A 20,530-nucleotide genomic window follows, 5' to 3' on the forward strand; every position below is an offset into this window, starting at 1 on the left:
GTAGCTTATTGGTCAGCGCGACAGAATGTCAATCTTATGGGCCCGGGTTCGATTCCCAGCTGTAGCGGAGATTTTCTCCGTCCAGGGACTGGGTGTTGGGTTGTCCTAATCATCATCATTTCATCCCCATCGACGCGCAAATCGCCCAAGCGGCGTCGCATCGAAAGACCTGCACCAGGCGAACGGTCTACCCGACGGGAGGCCATAGTCTACCGACAAAATCAAATGGCTCTGAGCACTATGGGACTCAACTGCTGTGGTCATAAGTCCCCTAGAACTTAGAACTACTTAAACCTAACTAACCTAAGGACATCACACACATCCGTGCCCGAGGCAGGATGCGAACCTGCGACCGTAGCGGTCGTGCGGTTCCAGACTGCAGCGCCTTTAACCGCTCGGCCACTCCGGCCGGCAGTCTACCGACATTTACATTTATTTATGTGTAGGCAGAGATGTGGAAATATAAAAATCCTACACGTACCCGAATTCATGCTGTCATAAATTTAACTCGAGAAACACCAACAAATCGGAAGATCCCTTATGTACCACGAACATACATAGAAATATATCAGAGGAGCTAAATTCATTATTAAAAAAAACTGCAGTAAGATTTACATACCGTACCGTACACAATATAAAAATACAAATCCATTCCACTAAAAGAAAATAAACAGTGTACACTTACGCATTTATAAAATCAATTGTAATGACTGTGAAACATTATGTATAGGCCAAACAGAACGATATTTCCTGCTCGGATATCCAGAAAATATCACAAAGAGCAAGACATATCGCTCTACAATTTTCTGCCACGTGGAAAGAGAAAGCAATAACGTGAACCAGTTCGTCCACGCATTTAAATTCGTATATATAATACCTAAACGCGCAATAATGATCATTTTAGAAAAAATGAAAAATAGACACACACACACACACGCACACACACACACCCAAAACCACATACATACACACACACAAACATACCAAGCCAAATCCTAAACGAACAAACAGAACTTTGGCATAAATTTTATTGCAAATTTTTCGAAATTTTAGAACACAGTTATAGATAACATGACAAGCAAAGACTACTCACACAGATCTACACTCCTGGAAATTGAAATAAGAACACCGTGAATTCATTGTCCCAGGAAGGGGAAACTTTATTGACACATTCCTGGGGTCAGATACATCACATGATCACACTGACAGAACCACAGGCACATAGACACAGGCAACAGAGCATGCACAATGTCGGCACTAGTACAGTGTATATCCACCTTTCGCAGCAATGCAGGCTGCTATTCTCCCATGGAGACGATCGTAGAGATACTGGATGTAGTCCTGTGGAACGGCTTGCCATGCCATTTCCACCTGGCGCCTCAGTTGGACCAGCGTTCGTGCTGGACGTGCAGACCGCGTGAGACGACGCTTCATCCAGTCCCAAACATGCTCAATGGGGGACAGATCCGGAGATCTTGCTGGCCAGGGTAGTTGACTTACACCTTCTAGAGCACGTTGGGTGGCACGGGATACATGCGGACGTGCATTGTCCTGTTGGAACAGCAAGTTTCCTTGCCGGTCTAGGAATGGTAGAACGATGGGTTCGATGACGGTTTGGATGCACCGTGCACTATTCAGTGTCCCCTCGACGATCACCAGTGGTGTACGGCCAGTGAAGGAGATCGCTCCCCACACCATGATGCCGGGTGTTGGCCCTGTGTGCCTCGGTCGTATGCAGTCCTGATTGTGGCGCTCACCTGCACGGCGCCAAACACGCATACGACCATCATTGGCACCAAGGCAGGAGCGACTCTCATCGCTGAAGACGACACGTCTCCATTCGTCCCTCCATTCACGCCTGTCGCGACACCACTGGAGGCGGGCTGCACGATGTTGGGGCGTGAGGGGAAGATGGCCTAACGGTGTGCGGGACCGTAGACCAGCTTCATGGAGACGGTTGCGAATGGTCCTCGCCGATACCCCAGGAGCAACAGTGTCCCTAATTTGCTGGGAAGTGGCGGTGCGGTCCCCTACGGCACTGCGTAGGATCCTACGGTCTTGGCGTGCATCCGTGCGTCGCTGCGGTCCGGTCCCAGGTCGACGGGCACGTGCACCTTCCGCCGACCACTGGCGACAACATCGATGTACTGTGGAGACCTCACGCCCCACGTGTTGAGCAATTCGGCGGTACGTCCACCCGGCCTCCCGCATGCCCACTATACGCCCTCGCTCAAAGTCCGTCAACTGCACATACGGTTCACGTCCACGCTGTCGCGGCATGCTACCAGTGATAAAGACTGCGATGGAGCCCCGTATGCCACGGCAAACTGGCCGACACTGACGGCGGCGGTGCACAAATGCTGCGCAGCTAGCGCCATTCGACGGCCAACACCGCGGTTCCTGGTGTGTCCGCTGTGCCGTGCGTGTGATCATTGCTTGTTCAGTAAAGCTGTCAGATTGATAGAAAACGAGAAGTTAAACAAAAATTAATGAACAACATCTACTATTGAGAATATACAAAACCCAGTCTGTGCTACAAATGCAATACTCAGAATGTTTGACAACTACAACGCCAAAGATCAGGTAGGGAAGTACGTATTCGACACATTGTTACAAACCAGTAAGATGTGTAACGTAAAAATTGTACAAGTTAATAGCGCTGTGTAATTGCAAATCACGGCAAATCGGCCTTGCAGCCGAAAAATGCTTATTGCGTAAAAGCACAACTCTTGAATCAAGCCTCAAAAAATAGCAGCGTTCTGGTATAAACATACACAAAACGTTTGCTGCGCAGTCTGGGATCCTTACCAGATAGGATTAACGGAGTACATCGAGAAAGTTCGTAGAAGAGCAGCACGTTTCGTATTATCCCGAAATAGGGGAGAGAGAGTCTCAGACATAAAACACGAGTTGGGGTGGACATATTTAAAAAAAGGCGTTTATCGCTGCGGCGCAATCTTCTCACGAAGTTTCAATCACCGACTTTCTCCGCCGAATGCGATAATATTTTGTTGACGCCGACCTACATAGGGAGAAATGATAATCATAATAAAATAAGAGAAATCAGAACTCGCACGGAAAGATATAGATGTGCGTTTTTTTTCCGCGCGATGTTCAGGAATGGAATAATACAGAACTATTGTGAAGCTGGTCCGATGAACCCTCTGCCAGGCACTTAGGTGTGATTTGCAGAGTATCCATGTAGATGTAGATATAGAAAAAATGGCTCTGAGCACAATGGGACTTAACATCTGAGGGCATCAGTCCCCTAGAACTTAGAACTACTTAAACCTAACTAACCTAAGAACATCACACACATCCATGCCCGAGGCAGGATTCGAACCTGCGACCGTAGCGGTCGCGCGGTTCCAGACTGAAGCGCCTTTAACCGCGTGGCCACACTGGCCGGCTGTAGATATAGAAACCTTGTGAATAAGAAGCCAGTGGTATTCCTCAATTAAGATATTTTCCATATCCGTGCAGGTTATGACACAACAGACCGTTTGCTTCGAGGCATTTCAGAAATTATAACACTACTTTCCTCCAAATATTTTAGCTTGCGTATATTCGCAGTCTCACTAGGGGTAAGATAGATACTGCCTACAGGAAAATTAAAGAGACCTTTGGAGAGAAGAGAACCACATGTATGAATATCAAGAGCTCAGATGGCAACCCAGTTCTAAGCAAAGAAGGGAAGGCAGAAAGGTGGAAGGAGTATATAGAGGGTCTATACAAGGGCGATGTACTTGAGGACAATATTATGGAAATGGAAGAGGATGTAGATGAAGACGAAATGGGAGATAAGATACTGCGTGAAGAGTTTGACAGAGCACTGAAAGACCTGAGTCGAAACAAGGCCCCTGGAGTAGACAACATTCCATTTGAACTACTGATGGCCTCGGGAGAGCCAGTCATGACAAAACTCTACCATCTGGTGAGCACGATGTATGAGACAGGCGAAATACCCTCAGACTTCAAGAAGAATATAACAATTCCAATCCCAAAGAAAGCAGGTGTTGACAGATGTGAAAATTACCGAACTATCAGTTTAATAAGTCACAGCTGCAAAATACTAACGCGAATTCTTTACAGACGAATAGAAAAACTGGTAGAAGCCGACCTCGGGGAAGATCAGTTTGGTTTCCGTAGAAATGTTGGAACACGTGAGGCAATACTGACCTTACGACTTATCTTAGAAGAAAGATTAAGAAAAGGCAAACCTACATTTCTAGCATTTGTAGACTTAGAGAAAGCTTTTGACAATGTTAACTGGAATACTCTCTTTCAAATTCTGAAGGTGGCAGGGGTAAAATACAGGGAGCGAAAGGCTATTTACAGTTTGTACAGAAACCAGATGGCAGTTATAAGAGTCGAGGGGCATGAAAGGGAAGCAGTGGTTGGGAAAGGAGTAAGACAGGGTTGTAGCCTCTCCCCGATGTTATTCAATCTGTATATTGAGCAAGCAGTAAAGGAAACAAAAGAAAAATTCGGAATAGGTATTAAAATTCATGGAGAAGAAGTAAAAACTTTGAGGTTCGCCGATGACATTGTAATTCTGTCAGAGACAGCAAAGGATTTGGAAGAGCAGTTGAACGTAGGATATAAGATGAACATCAACAAAAGCAAAACGAGGATAATGGAATGTGGTCGAAGTAAATTGGGAGATGCTGAAGGAATTAGATTAGGAAATGAGACACTTAAAGTAGTAAATGAGTTTTGCTATTTAGGGAGTAAAATAACCGATGATGGTCGAAGTAGAGAGGATATAAAATGTAGACTGGCAATGGCAAGGAAAGCGTTTCTCAAGAAGAGGACTTTGTTAACATCGAGTATAGATTTAAGTGTCAGGAAGTCGTTTCTGAAAGTATTTGTATGGAGTGTAGCCATGTATGGAAGTGAAACATGGACGATAACTAGTTTGGACAAGAAGAGAATAGAAGCTTTCGAAATGTGGTGCTACAGAAGAATGCTGAAGATAAGGTGGGTAGATCACGTAACTAATGAGGAGGTATTGAATAGGATTGGGGAGAAGAGAAGTTTGTGGCACAACTTGACTAGAAGAAGGGATCGGTTGGTAGGACCTGTTTTGAGGCATCAAGGGATCGCAAATTTAGCTTTGGAGGGCAGTGTGGAGGGTAAAAATCGTAGAGGGAGACCAAGAGATGAATACACTAAGCAGATTCAGAAGGATGTAGGTTGCAGTAGATACTGGGAGATGAAGAAGCTTGCACAGGATAGAGTAGCATGGAGAGCTGCATCAAACCAGTCTCAGGACTGAAGACCACAACAACAACAACATATTCCCAGTTGCTTTCTCTTTTTTTGCATTAGTTCACGCTAGGCTGTGCATATGCTAGGAATACAGTGAGTCAATTCTTATGGCGATAAATAATTCCTGGACTGGGAAAAGAAATTCCAGACAATTGCAAGTTGGAATATCATGTGGTAAAAATGAAGACTTAAATCTTTCCCTGAAATCTCGCACTTCTCGTACATAATTACGATGGTCGTTTTTCCCTATGTACGTGGATGTCAACAAAGTATTTTGGCACTTCCTAGCAGATTGAAACTGTAATGCCGGACCGAGATTCGAACTCGGGACCTTCGCCTTTCATGGGCAAGTGCCCTACCATCCTAGCTACGCAAGCACGATTCACGACCTGTCTTCATAGCTTTAATGCCGCCAGCACCTCCTCTCCTACCTGTGGCTAAGCAATATCCTTTCTTCCAGCAGTGCTAGTTCTGCAAAGTTCGCAGGAGAGCTTCTGTGAAGTTTGGAAGGTCGGAGACGAGGTACTGAGGAAATTACAACTGTGAGGATGACTCGCGAATCGTACTTGGGTAGCTCAAATGGTAGAGCACTTGCCTGCGAAAGGCGAAGGTCCCGAGTTCGAGTCTCGGTCCGGCACACAATTTTAATCTGCCAGGAAGTTTCATATCAGCACACATTCCGCTGCAGAGTGAAAATTTCATTCTGGAAGTGTTTCGGGATCCGGAGGAGAAAGCTGGTGTTTAACACGTCACTGAACAATCTCGCCACAAAGAAAAACGCCGTTGGTTCAATGGTCGGCACTCCGGCGTTACTGCGGTTAATAGACAACAGCCGTAGCTTTTATTGATTCGTAATGGCACGCGGCACTCTGCTGCACCGAGATACCGTGTAAGTTCATCCTGTGGCTGACTGAAGCGTATGACTAATCTGTCTCCCTAGACCCCACCAACGCGATGTGACGTGTTTCGCTGGCGCAGCACGCACAAGCAGAAATAGCTCGGAGACCTTGGAAGCGGTTGCACTTGGTGCGTCAGCTGTGGCTTGGCAGAAACAGCTGCTAGCGGCTCCAGTGCTGACAAGCGCTGGCACATACTTCACCAGCGAAACTTCTTGGTATCGCACGGAACTTGTACAGCACGGTCCAAATGCGACACTAAATATGTTATACTTTGACTAAAGTTCAATCTTGATCACACCATTTATGTTTCAATGATTTAGGTAACCGGTTTCGGTTATTTTTACATAACCATCATCAGACCCATGGCTCCCTTAGGATGGTAGGTGGAGCTCTCCTCAGCTGCTACGAAGTTAATGGTGTGATCAAGACTGAACTTTAGTCAAAATATAATAATCTATTGATCACTGTATTCCAAAAATGTTTACCAAAATTGTACTAAATATGTTGTCGGCAGATTTCTGCGTGGATAGGAGAAATGCTACCCGCATCGCAATCCTCAAGTCTCGTTATCGCTTGCACATGTTTCTTGTGCTCTTCTGCGAATACTGAGAAGCTCTAAGAAATTTAAGTAACCCCTTCGGTAACCCGTAGGTTTGGCAGTACTGAAGCACTTGGCTGAATGTTATGATACTTCTACAACTACATCTACATTTATACTCTGCAAGCCACCCAACGGTGTGTGGCGGAGGGCACTTAACGTACCACTGCTTTACCTCCCTTCCTGTTCCAGTCACGTATGGTTCGCGGGAAGAACCACTGCCGGAAAGCCTCCGTGCGCGCTCGAATCTCTCTAATTCTACATTCGTGATCTCCTCGGGAGGTATAAGTAGGGAGAAGCAATACATTCGATACCTCATCCAGAAACGCTCCCTCTCCGAACCTGGACAGCAAGCTACACCGCGATGCAGAGTCTGCCATTTGAGTTTGTTAGACATATCCGTAACGCTATCACGCTTACAAATTAACCCTGTGACGAAACAAGCCGCTCTTCTTTGGATCTTCTCCATCTCCTCTGTCAACGCGACCTGGTACGGATCCCACACTGACGAGCAATACTCAAGTATTGTTGATGGTATACATTTTCTAAGGAGTCTCCCAATGAATCTCAACCTGGCACCCGCCTTACCAACAATTACTTTTATATGATCCTTCCACTTCAAATATTTTACAGAAGTAACTGCTACCAGTGTTTGTTCCGCTACCATATAATCATACAATAAGGGATCCTTCTTTCTACGTATTCGCAATACATTAAATTTGTGTATGTTAAGGGTCAGTTGCCACTCCCTGCACCAAGTGCCTATCCGCTGCAGATCTTCCTGCTTTTCGCTGCAATTTTCTAATGCTGCAACTTCTCTGTATACTACAGCATCATCCGCGAAAAGCCGCATGGAACTTACGACACTATCTTGGTTCAAATGGTTCAAAATGGCTCTGAGCACTATGCGACTTAACTTCTGAGGCCATCAGTCGCCTAGAACTTAGAACTCCGTGCGCTGAAATGCAGGAGGATCTGCAACGAATTGACGCATGGTGCAGGGAATGGCAATTGAATCTCAATGTAGACAAGTGTAATGTGCTGCGAATACACAGAATGATAGATCCTTTATCATTTAGCTACATTATAGCAGGTCAGCAACTGGAAGCAGTTAATACCATAAATTATCTGGGAGTACGCATTAGGAGTGATTTAAAATGGAATGATCATATAATGTTGAGCGTCGGTAAAGCAGATTCATTGGAAGAATCCTAAGGAAATGCAATCCGAAAACAAAGGAAGTAGGTTACAGTACGCTTGTTCGCCCACTGCTTGAATACTGCTCAGCAGTGTGGGATCCGTACCAGATAGGGTTGATAGAAGAAATAGAGAAGATCCAACGGAGAGCAGCGCGCTTCTTTACAGGATCATTCAGAATCGCGAAAGCGTTACGGAGATGATAGATAAACTCCAGTGGAAGACTCTGCAGGAGAGACGCTCAGTAGCTCGGTACGGGCTTTTGTCAAAGTTTCGAGAACATACCTTCACCGAAGAGTCAAGCAGTATATTGCTCCCTCCTACGTATATCTCGCGAAGAGACCATGAGGATAAAATAAGAGAGATTAGAGCCCACACAGAGGCATACCGACAATCCTTCTTTCCACGAACAATACGAGACTGGAATAGAAGGGAGAACCGATAGAGGTACTCAAGGTACCCTCCACCACACACCGTCAGGTGGCTTGCGGAGTATGGATGTAGATGTAGATGTAGAAACCTAAGGATATCACACACATCCATGCCCGAGGCAAGATTCGAACCGGCGACCGTAGCGGTCGCTCGGTTCCAGACTGTAGCGCCCAGAACCGCACGGCCACTCCGGCCGGCCGACATTATCTACTAGGTCATTTATATATAATGTGAAAAACAGTGGTCCCATAACACTCCCCTGTGGCACGCCAGAGGTTACTTTAACGTCTGTAGACGCCTCTCCATTGATAACAACATGCTGTGTTCTGCTTGCTAAAAACATTTCAATCGAGCCACACAGCAGGTCCGATATTCCGTAGGCTCCTACTTTGTTTATCAGGCGACAGTGCGGAACTGTATCTAACGCCTCCCGGAAGTCAAGTAAAATGGCATCTACCTGGAGCCTATATCTAAAATTTTCTGGGTCTTGTGAACAAATAAAGCGAGTTGGGTCTCACACGATCGCTGTTTCCGGAATCCATGTTGATTCCTACTGAGTAGATATTGGGTTTCCAGAAATGACATGTTACGCGAGCAAAAAACATGTTCTAAAATTCTACAACAGATCGACGTCAGAGATATAGGTCTATAGTTTTGCGCATCTGCTCGACGACCCTTCTTGAAGACTGGGACTACCTGTGCTCTTTTCCAATCATTTGGAACCTTCCGTTCCTCTAGAGACTTGCGGTACACGGGTGTTAGAAGGGGGCAAGTTCTTTTGCGTACTTAACTGGCAAGCATTCATTTTAGCAGCGGAAAAATAATGCGATGAGGTGACAGAAGTCATGGAAAAGTGCCTGGCGTAGGGAGCAGCTCGTTGGAAGCTCCGTGCAGAAATATTGAGCCATGATCCCTCTATAGCCATTGATAAATGTGTGTTTCCCGTGCAGGATTTTGTGCAAGAACTAAGCTCTCGATTACGTGCCGTGTGTGTTCGGTGGGATTCATGATGGGCGATGTGGGGGGCCAGACTGTTTACTCGAATTGTCGGGAACCAATCGCGAAGAATTGTAGCCCGCTGTCATGGCGCATTGTCGTCCGTAAAAATCCCATCGTCGTCTGGGAACACGAATGGCAATAATTATCTCCACGTTGCCGAACATAAACATTTCCAGTCAATGACTGAGGGCAATATAATGGAAATGGAAGAGGATGTAGATGAAGATGAAATGGGAGATAGGATACTGCGTGAAGAGTTTGACAGAGCACTGAAAGACCTAAGTCGAAACAAGGCCCCGGGAGTAGACAACATTCCATTAGAACTACTGACAGCCTTGGGAGAGCCAATCCTGACAAAACTCTACCATCTAGTGAGCAAAATGTATGAGACAGGCGAAATACCCTCAGACTTCAAGAAGAATATAATAATTCCAATACCAAAGAAAGCATGTGTGGACAGATGTGAAAATTACCGAACTATCAGTTTAATAAGTCACAGCTGCAAAATACTAACACAAATTCTTTACAGACGACTAGAGCAACTGGTGGAAGCCGACCTCGTGGAAGATCAGTCTGGATTCCGTAGAAATATTGGAACACGTGAGGCAATACTGATCCTACGGCTTATCGTTGAAGCTAGATTAAGGAAAGACAAACCTACGTATCTAGCATTTGTAAACATAGAGAAAGCTTTTGACAATGTTGGCTGAAGGTGGCAGGGGTAAAATACAGGGAGCGAAACGCTATTTACGATTTATATAGAAACCAGATGGCAGTTATAAGAGTCGACGGAGGTGAAAGGGAAGCAGTGGTTGGGAAGGGAGTGAGTCAGGGTTGAAGCCTCTCCCCGATGTTATTCAATTTGTATATTGAGCAAGCAATAAAGGAAACAAAAGAAAAATTCGGAGTAGGTATTAAAATCCATGGGGAAGAAATGAAAACTATGAGGTTCGCCGATGACATTGTAATTCTGTCAGAGACAGCAAAGGACTTGGAAGAGCAGTTGAACGGAATGGAATGGTTTAAATGGCTCTGAGCACTATGGGACTTAACATCTATGGTCATCAGTCCCCTAGAACTTAGAACTACTTAAACCTAACTAACCTAAGGACAGCACACAACACACAGCCATCACGAGGCAGAGAAAATCCCTGACCCCGCCGGGAATCGAAACCGGGAACCCGGGCGTGGGAAGCGAGAACGCTACCGCACGACCACGAGATGCGGGCTGAACGGAATGGACAGTGTCTTGAAAGGAGGACAGAAGATGAACATCAACAAAAGCAAAACGAGGATAATGGAATGTAGTCGAATTAAGTCGGGTGATGCTGAGGGAATTAGATTAGGAAGCGAGAGACTTAAAGTAGGAAAAGAGTTTTGCTATTTGGGGAGAAAAATAACTGATGATGGTCGAAGTAGAGAGGATATAAAATTTAGACTGGCAATGGCAAGGAAAGCGTTTCTGAGGAGATGGTTTCTGAAAGTATTTGTATGAAGTGTAGTCGTGTATGGAAGTGAAACGTGGACGGTAAATAGTTTAGACATGAAGAGAATAAAAGCTTTCGAAATGTGGTGTTACAGAAGAATTTTAAGATTAGATGGGTAGATCACGTAACTAATGAGGAGGTATTGAATAGAATTAGGAAGAATAGGAGTTTGTGGCACAACTTGACCAGACGAAGGGATCGGTTGGTAGGATATGTTGTGAGGCATCAAGGGAACACCAATTTAGTATTGGATGGCAGCGTGGAGGGTAAAAATCGTTGAGGGAGAGCAAGAGATGAATACACTAAGCAGATTCAGAGGGATGTAGGCTGCAGTAGGTACTGGGAGATGAAGCAGCTTGCACAGGATAGGGTAGCATGGAGAGCTGCATCAAAGCAGTCTCAGGACTGAAGACCACAACAACGATAGGTTCAGTTGGACCAGAAGATTCAGTCCATTCGATGTAAATACAGCCCACACTATTACAGAGCCACCAGCAGCTTGCACAGTGCGTTGTTGACAACTTGGGTCCATGGCTTCGAAGGATCTGCGCCACACTGCGACCCTACCGTCAGCTCTTATTATCTGAAATCGGGACCCATCTGACGAGGCCACGGTTTTTCAGTCATCAAGGGTCCAATCAATATGGTCACCAGCCCAGTCAATTTCGTGCCCTTTCCCGCATTGATTTTGCGGTTATTCCGCGCAGCGTTGCTTGTCTGTTACCACTGACATCACTCCGCAAACGCCGCTTCTCCCGGTAGTTAAGTAAAGGCCGTCGGCCACTGCGTTGTCTGTTGTGAGAGATAATGTATGACAATTCATATTCTCAGCACACTGTTGACACTGGGAATATCGTAACAGTGGATTACATAATTATTATCACTGTGGAAAATACAGTGCGTGTAGCTCCAGCGACCATTCCGCTTTCAAAGTCTTTTAATTCCCGTCCTTCGGCCGTAACACCTTTTCACCTCAGTAATCTGCCGGCCGCGGTGGTCTAGCGGTTCCAGGCGCTCAGTCCGGAACCGCGCGACTGTTACGGTCGCTGGTTCGAATCCTGCCTTGGGCATGGATGTCCTTAGGTTAGTTAGGTTTTAGTTCTAAGTTCTAGGGGACTGATGACCTCAGAAGTTAAGTCGCATAGTGCTCAGAGCCATTTGAACCTCAGTAATCTGAGTACAAATAACATATCCGACAATGCACTGCACTTTTAGACCTTGTATACGCAACACTATTGCTTATCACTACCTTATTACTTACGTCACTTCCGTATACAGGGTGGTCCATTGATAGTGATTGGGCCAAATATCTCACGAAATAAGCGTCAAACGAAAAAACTACAAAGAACGAAACTTGTATACATTGAAGGCGGAAAGCTGATGCTGCTATGGTTGGCCCCCTAGATGGTGCTGCCATACGTGAAACGGACATCAACTGCGTTTTATTTTTTTGTTTTAAATAGGAACCCCCATTTTTTATTACACATTCGTGTAGTACGTAAAAAAATATGAATGATTTAGTTGAACCGCTTTTTTCGCTTTGTGACAGATGGCGCTGTAATAACCACAAACATACGGCTCACAATTTTAGACGAACATTTGGTAGCAGGTAGGTTTTTTAAATTAAAATACAGAACGTAGGTACGTTTGAACATTTTATTTTGCTTGTTCCAATGTGATACATGTAGCTTTGGAGAACGCATGCTGCTACAGTGTGATTACCTGGAAATAGTACATAAGTGCAATAAATGTTCAAAATGATGTCCGTCAACTTTAATGCATTCGGCAATACGTGTAACGACATTCCTCTCAACAGCGAGTAGTTCGCCTTCCGTAATGTTCGCACATGCATTGACAATGCGCTGACGCATGTTGTCAGGCGTTGTCGATGGATCACGATAGCAAATATCCTTCAACTTTCCCCACAGAAAGAAATCCGGGGACGTCAGATCCGGTGAACGTGCGGGCCACGGTATGGTGCTTCGACGACCAATCCACCTGTCATGAAATACGCTATTCAATACCGCTTCTACCGCACGCGAGCTGTACCGGACATCCATCATGTTGGTAGTACTTCGCCTTTCTGTCATGCAGTGGAACATCTTGTAGTAACATCGGTAGAATATTACGTAAGAAATCAGCATACATTGCATCATTTAGATTACCATCGATAAAATGGGGGCGAATTATCCTTCCTCCCATAATACCGCACCATACACTAACCCGCCAAGGTCGCTGATGTTCCACTTGTCGCAGCCATCGTGAATTTTCCGCCGATTACGTTACCGCTGTTGGTGAATGACGCTTCGTCGCTAAATAGAACGCGTGCAAAAAATCTGCCATCGTCCGTAATTTTTCTTGTGCCCAGTAGCAGAACTGTACACGACGTTCAAACTCGTCGCCATGCAATTCCTGGTGCATAGAAACATGGTACAGGTGCAATGCATGTTGATGTAGCATTCTCAATACCGACGTTTTTGAGATTCCTTATTCTCGCGCAATTTGTCTGCCACTGATGTGCGGATTAGCCGCGATAGCAGCTAAAACACCTGCTTGGGCATAATCATTTGTAGCAGGTCGTGGTTCACGTTTCACATGTGGATGAATACTTCCTGTTTCCTTAAATAACGTAACTATCTGGCGAACGGTCCCGACACTTCGATGATGTCGTCCAGGACACCGAGCAGCATACATAGCACACGCGCCTTGGGCATTTTCATCACAATAGCCATACATCAACACGATATCGATCTTTTCCGCAATTGATAAACGGTGCATTTTAACACGGGTAAAGTATCACGAAGCAAATACCGTCCGCACTGGTGGAATGTTACGTGATACCACGTGACTATTACAGCGCCATCTATGACAAATCGAAAAAAGTGGTTCAACTAAAACATAGATATTTCTTTCCGTACTACACGGATATGAAAAAAAATGGGGGTTCCATTTTTAAAACAACGCAGTTGATATCCGTTTGACCTATGGCAGCGCGATCTAGCGGGCCAACCATAGCGCCATCTGGTTTCCCCCTTCAAGGTAGACGAGTTTCGTTCTTTGTAGTTTTTTTATTTGATGCTTATTTCGTGAGATATTTGGGCCGGTTCCTATCACTGGACCACCCTTTATGTGAGTGCTTCGACTTCGATAATAGACGCACGATCCCGTAAACAATACTGCTTTTTTCGTATCTGCGCAGCTTTACCAAATCTTAGAATATTTTCGCGACGTATTTCACTTGTCTAAAGTGAAACACATCTAGTCGTTGCCCAAGACGTGTGGAACCTGCAGGCGTGGTAGACATGTCCACTCCTACATAAAAGTTGTACAATGGCTGATCCATCTGTCCTGTATAGCTTTGAAGGAGTAACACAAACTATCTGTACGCGCAACGAGAGAACAGACACGTCAGTGACCGGGGTGAAATTTCATAATTTTGTGAAATAAATAAATAAATAAATGGGCACGAGGGAGATTTGAACGCTGATCTGCTGCCTTGCAGTCCAGTACAGTGACCCCATAACCTCGACGCCATGGTTGTTGTCATTCCCTCGATGTTGCACATCATGACCTTGGACCCGTCACCATTAGTATTTTGCTTCTTTTTTCACAGTTCATTACATCCCCTTCCTGTTTACATGCTTGATCTGCTTTCATCTTACCACAAAATCTGAGGGGGCTGCGGTGGGGACAGTCCTTTGTCAGTGCAAAAACCATGAATAAGTTTTAATGTACTGTGAACTTTATTCATTTGTTTTACAATTTGTCGCGTGAAAAACCTTTTCGTACACACATACCTACATTAATGATGGGTCCTAAAAGGCGAAAAGAGGACACTGAAAATAGGAGAGTTTTGACTGAATGGACTGAGCAATATTGGTTTACCCTGCCTGGTAGGCCTCAAGCGGTTCCAGTTTGCTTAATATGTAGTAAAACTGTCGCTGTTATTAAAAGTGGCAATTTAAAGCGACACTATGAAACAACTCATCGCCAATTCCACAAAAATGTTCCTCTTGGCAGTGAGGCTCGTAAAGAAAAACTAAAGGTAATACATTTCAATTGGATAATGTACACTCCTGGCCATTAAAATTGCTACACTAAGAAGAAATGCAGATGATAAACGGGGAAATCATTGGACAAATATGTTATACTAGAACTAACATGTGATTACATTTTGACGCAATTTGGGTGCATAGAACTTCAGAAATCAGTACCCAGAACAACCACCTCTGGCCGTAACAACGGCCTTGATAAGCCTGTGCATTGAGTCAAACAGAGCTTGGATGGCGTGTACATGTACTGCTGCCCATGCAGCTTCAACACGATACCACAGTGCATCAAGAGTAGTGACTGGCGTATTGTGACGAGCCAGTTGCTCGACCACCATTGACCAGACGTTTTCAGTTGGTGAGAGACCTGGAGAATGTGCTGGCCAGGGCAGCAGTCGAACATTTTCTGTATCCAGAAAGGCCCGTGCAGGACCTTCAACATGCGGTCGTGCATTATCCTGCTGAAATGCAGGGTTTCGCAGGGATGGAATGAAGGGTAGAGCCACGAGTCGTAACACATCTGAAATGTAACGTCCACTGTTCAAAATGCCGTCGATGCGAACAAGAGGTGACCGAGGCGTGTAACCAATGGTACCCCTTACCATCACTCCGGGTGATACGCCAGTATGGCGATGACGAATATACGGTTCTAATGTGTGTTCACCGCGATGTCGCCAAACACGAATGCGACCATCATGATGCTGTAAACAGAACCTGGATTCATCCGAAAAAATGACGTTTTGCCATTCGTGCACCCAGATCCATCATTGAGTACACCATCGCAGGCGCTCCCGTCTGTGATGCAGCGTCAAGGGTAACCGCAGCCATGGTCTCCAAGCTGATAGTCCATGCTGCTGCAAACGTCGTCGAACTGTCCGTGCAGATGGTTGTTGTCTTGCAAACGTCCCCATCTGTTGACTCAGGGATCGAGACGTGGCTGCACGATCCGTTACAGCCATGTGGATAAGATGCCTGTCATCTCGACTGCTAGTGATACGAGGCCGTTGGGATCCAACGCGGCGTTCCGTATTAACCTCCTGAACCTACCGATTCCATATTCTGCTAACAGTCATTGGATCTCGACCAACGCGACCAGCAATGTCGCGATACGATAAACCCCAATAGTGATAGGCTACAATCCGACCTTTATCAAAGTCGGAAACTTGTTGGTACGCATTTCTCCTCCTTACACGAGGCATCACAACAACGTTTCACCAGGCAACGCCGGTCAACTGCTGTTTGTGTATGAGAAATCGGTTGGAAACTTTCCTCATGTCAGCACGTTGTAGGTGTCGCCACTGGCGCCAACCTTGTGTGAATGCCCTGAAAATCTAATCATTTGCATATCACAACATCTTCTTCCTGTCGGTTAAATATCGCGTTTGTAGCACTCGTGGTTTGGCAATTTTAGTGGCCAGTAGTGTATAAATGTGATATGTATAACTTCTCTGTAAACGTATCACGATAAAATGTAAATATAAATTACAGGAATATCTCACTTCTTACGAAAAAAGCACGAAACTGCTTTTTCGCTGCACGAGTGAGCTAGAAAAATCGGCAGAAGCAGCGTTACGTGTGTACTGGACACTTAGTAAACACCAACAATCATTTTCAGATTCTGAAATAATGGAAGAATGTATGTTGGAAGTAGCCTCGGCAATTTTTGAAGAAAAAAAGGATGTTGTCGCTGCAATTCAATGTATTATAATGTCGGCAAGAAGTAATATAAGAAGAACGGAAATTTTAGCTACTGACATTAAAAGCACTCTGCTTGAACTTTTGGAAAAGGCACCGTGCTACGCCATTGCACGTGACGAATCATGTGACGTTGTTGACGATGAACAAATATCTATTTTCGTGAGATTTTTCGACATTCAAAATAAGATACTGAGGGAAGAATTGCTCGCAATAATGCCTTTGAAAGGTAACACTCGAGGAGAAGATTTATTCAAAGCTACTGACGAATTTATTAATAATTCCAACATTCGTTCTGATAAAATAGTGTCACTTTCAACTGACGGCGCCTCAGCGGTGATTGGCATAGAAAAAGGTGTAGTAAAGAAAATCAGGGATCAGAATCCAGGTCTACTGTCGTATCAGTGTGTAATTCATCAGACTGCCCTTTGAGAAAAACTCAGTGGTACTTCCTGGCAGATTAAATCTGTGTGCCCGACCGAGACTCGAACTCGGGACCTTTGCCTTTCGCGGGCAAGTGCTCTACCATCTGAGCTACCGAAGCAAGACTCACGCCCGGTCCTCACAGCTTTACTTCTGCCAGTATCTAGTCTCCTACCTTTCAAACTTTACAGAAGCTCTCCTGCGAACCTTGCAGAACTAGCACTCCTGAAAGAAAGGATACTGCGGAGACATGGCTTAGCCACAGCCTGGGGAATGTTTCCAGAATGAGATTTTCACTCTGCAGCGGAGTGTGCGCTGATATGAAACTTCCTTGCCCGCGAAAGGCAAAGGTCCCGAGTCGAGTTTCGGTTGGGCACACAGTTTTAATCTGCCAGGAAGTTTCATATCAGCGTACACTCCGCTGCAGAGTGAAAATCTCATTCTGGGAACTCAGTGATACACTGAAAGAAGTAGTGGACAGCTTGGTGTATTTGATTAATTTTATGAGATTCTCTTCAACATCGAAAGTTCAAGAAGTTTCTTTCAGAATGTGATGCAGTGTATTCTGACTTACTGCAATACAACAATGTTCGTTGGTTAAGTAAAGGACAAGTTGTTGAACGTTTCTGGCTAATAAAGGAAGAAGTAACCTTCTTGCAAATCTTGGATACGCAGGGAGTAAAGAAGCACTCAGAGTTCATAACAAACGAGAGCAATATGCTAGCTATGGCTTTTCTGAAGGATATTCTGAAATACTTAAATGCGCTCAACATAGAGTTACAAGGGAATGGAAAATTAATATGTGATCTGATACAAAGCGTGTCTGCTTTTCGTCGTAAGCTGGATATTTTTAAAAAATATATTGCAAGGCACGAATTTGTTCATTTCCCAACAATTCCTGAGTATAAAAAAGAGAACTCTGAAGAAGACATTGCAGTGTTTGTAAGATTTCTGTCCGATGTAAGGGACGAATTTTGCTACAAGATTTCAAGACTTTGCAGTAATTGGAAAGCTGTCTCAATTGCTAAAATTTCCTTACGAAGTTGATGTATCGGCAGAATGGACTGATGTGCCTGCTAAGTTGTTCAGCGTTTCAAAGTCTTCACTTCAAGTGGAGATAATCGACTTGCAAGAAGATATTTCTTTGCGAATGTATAAAGCTGAATACACTGAACAATTTTGGGGTAAAAATGTTTCAGAAAAATATGAAAATTGTAAGAGAGTAGTTATCAATCTGGCCACTATGTTTGGTTCGACATAAATATGCGAGTCGTCGGTTTCGAAAATGAATTTTTCGAAGAACATATATCGGTCCGGGTTGACGGACGCCCACTTCGAAGACATAGGCCTGTTTCGCATTTGCTGTACCCCTCTTACTCCGAACTTAAAAAGGAAAAAAAAACTGGCTCAAGACCGTCGATGTAATTTCTCACATTCAGTATATTACAACATTACCTGAGAACTACTTGTTTTGCTTGGTTTACCCGTTTTTTGGAAACTAACTCGACTTTAAAACAAAATATAAAACTGTACCTTTTAATTAATAGTTTTTTTTTGTGGAACTGCATAAAAATTTTTACACCGAATCCGAACCCCACTGAAAACTACTTGCCGACCCCTGCCCTAAGAGTTAGTACACGTTAGAACAAGGCACGCTGTATGTTATCGAAAACACAACGGTATAATCGTGAATGGAGTATCTAAATCACAATGAGTGTTTACACAGCTAGAAGGGTGAATCTATAGTGTTGCATTGGAGTAAATGTTGACGACAATTTAAAAACGTGGTCGGTTTGTTCATTACGTATATCTTCCTATTGCTCAGTGAAGACGATTTAAATCTCACTTTCTTCCAGAGCGTCTGTTGATCTACCTTTGTTCATCCTATGCGGTAGCTTCAAAAATTCCCGCCGCGCGGGATAGCCGCGCGGTCTTAGGCGCCTTGTCACGGTTCGTGCGGCTCCCCCCGTCGGAGGTTCGAGTCCTCCCTCGGGCATGGGTGTGTGTGTGTGTGTGTGTTGTCCATAGCGTAAGTTAGTTTAAGTTAGATTAAGTAGTGTACAGCCTTAGGGACCGATGACCTCAGCAGTTTGGTTCCATAAGGCCTTACCGCAAATTAACAATTCCAAAAATTCCCCAGTACTGCTGGTAAGGATTTACAATTCTCGCATGTGCTTTCGTGTGAGGCGAAAACCCTACCAGATTATCACCTTCAGCACTTTCGATTCTATGAATGTCTGATGGCGTAAATGGTTTCGTTTTCTAGGCTGTGCCGGCCGGTGTGGCCGAGCGGTTCTAGGCGCTGTAGTCTGGAACCGTGCGACCGCTATGGTCGCAGGTTCGCGTCCTGCCTAGGGCATAGATGTGTGTGTGGTCCTTAGGTTAGTTAGGTTTAAGTAGTTCTAAGTTCTAGGGGACTGATGACCTCAGAAGCGCTGATGACCTCGATGTTGAGCGCCCATAAACCCCAACAGATAACCTCAGAAGTTAAGTCCCATAGTGCTCAGAGCCATTTGAACCGATTACACCATCAAATTGCTTTGACATAAATATTTGACTGTCTACTTTGACAAAGAAATATGCTAGTGTAAAACGGCCAAGTGGCTCTGCGCTAAATTGTACAAATAAGACAGAAGACTTGGAAAATATTTCGAAATTAGTGTTCAGTGTTCTTCATAAGATATCTGCTGCTGCGTTAGCCCTTTTTCTAACAATGTTCCGAGGGTGGCTATTACCGTTATTACAAAAACATATTGGTAACTAATGTAGTATATCAAAGATCCACAGCATATATTGGGCTTCATCAAACAGAAACAGATGGCAGAAAAATTCCTAAAAACATGAAAAAATGGTATTGGGAAACTAATGAAGTATATTAAAGATCCACAGTATCATGCCTTTTCTAATCGTCTGAAAATGTGGTCCACCACAAAAGTGGACGAATATGACTTAAAAGTGGCTAGAACAACTCATCTTTTGTAATATGAGTGCTGTTTTGTGAAGGCTTAAGGGTTAATATTAAATACATTGAGTGGTTTAGGTTCAAAAGCAAGTTATTTGGTTATCATTTAAATATCCTTCATAATATAAATTTTTTGGGTAATAAATCATTTTCTGCTTAATACTGCTCCCTACAAAGGCATGTTCATTAATTAATTATCAGTTCTTACTTTCATGTAATTTTAAGTAACAGACTTAAAATATATTTGTTTCCAGATTTATTGGTGTAAGAGGACATCTATAGGCGATAAAAATCACCATTGCAACTACAAATATGTTTTAAATTAGGCAATATTACCGTTTCACATTCAAGAAAATGAACTGTTTTACACGGCAGAAAGAAGTTCACCATTGCATTACTAACCAAAGCTGTGAAATGATTTTTATTCCTCCTGAAAAATTCAACAATAGTGAGTTGTCCCCTGCGGCAGCGCAGGTTGATTTCCGACTTATTCGCAATTTATGGGTGGCATCGTCTTT

General features: G+C 44.3%; 1 protein-coding gene across 2 annotated transcripts in view; it reads right to left on the reverse strand.

The window, feature by feature from the left end:
• The window catches only part of LOC126109777 (uncharacterized), a 51,650-nt gene that overhangs the window by 27,911 nt on the left and 3,209 nt on the right, over positions 1-20,530 (reverse strand). Inside the window, exon 1 of one of the 2 annotated variants that reach the window (XM_049914834.1) lies at positions 2,809-2,935. The exons of the other annotated variant lie outside the window; for it this stretch is intronic. The gene's annotated coding sequence lies outside the window, so the exon portion shown is untranslated. Of the gene's footprint in view, positions 1-2,808; positions 2,936-20,530 lie in introns of those variants that run through there. 2 annotated transcript variants of the gene reach the window in all.

Source organism: Schistocerca cancellata, chromosome 12 (genome assembly GCF_023864275.1).
Source record: "Schistocerca cancellata isolate TAMUIC-IGC-003103 chromosome 12, iqSchCanc2.1, whole genome shotgun sequence".
NCBI lineage: Eukaryota > Metazoa > Arthropoda > Insecta > Orthoptera > Acrididae > Schistocerca > Schistocerca cancellata.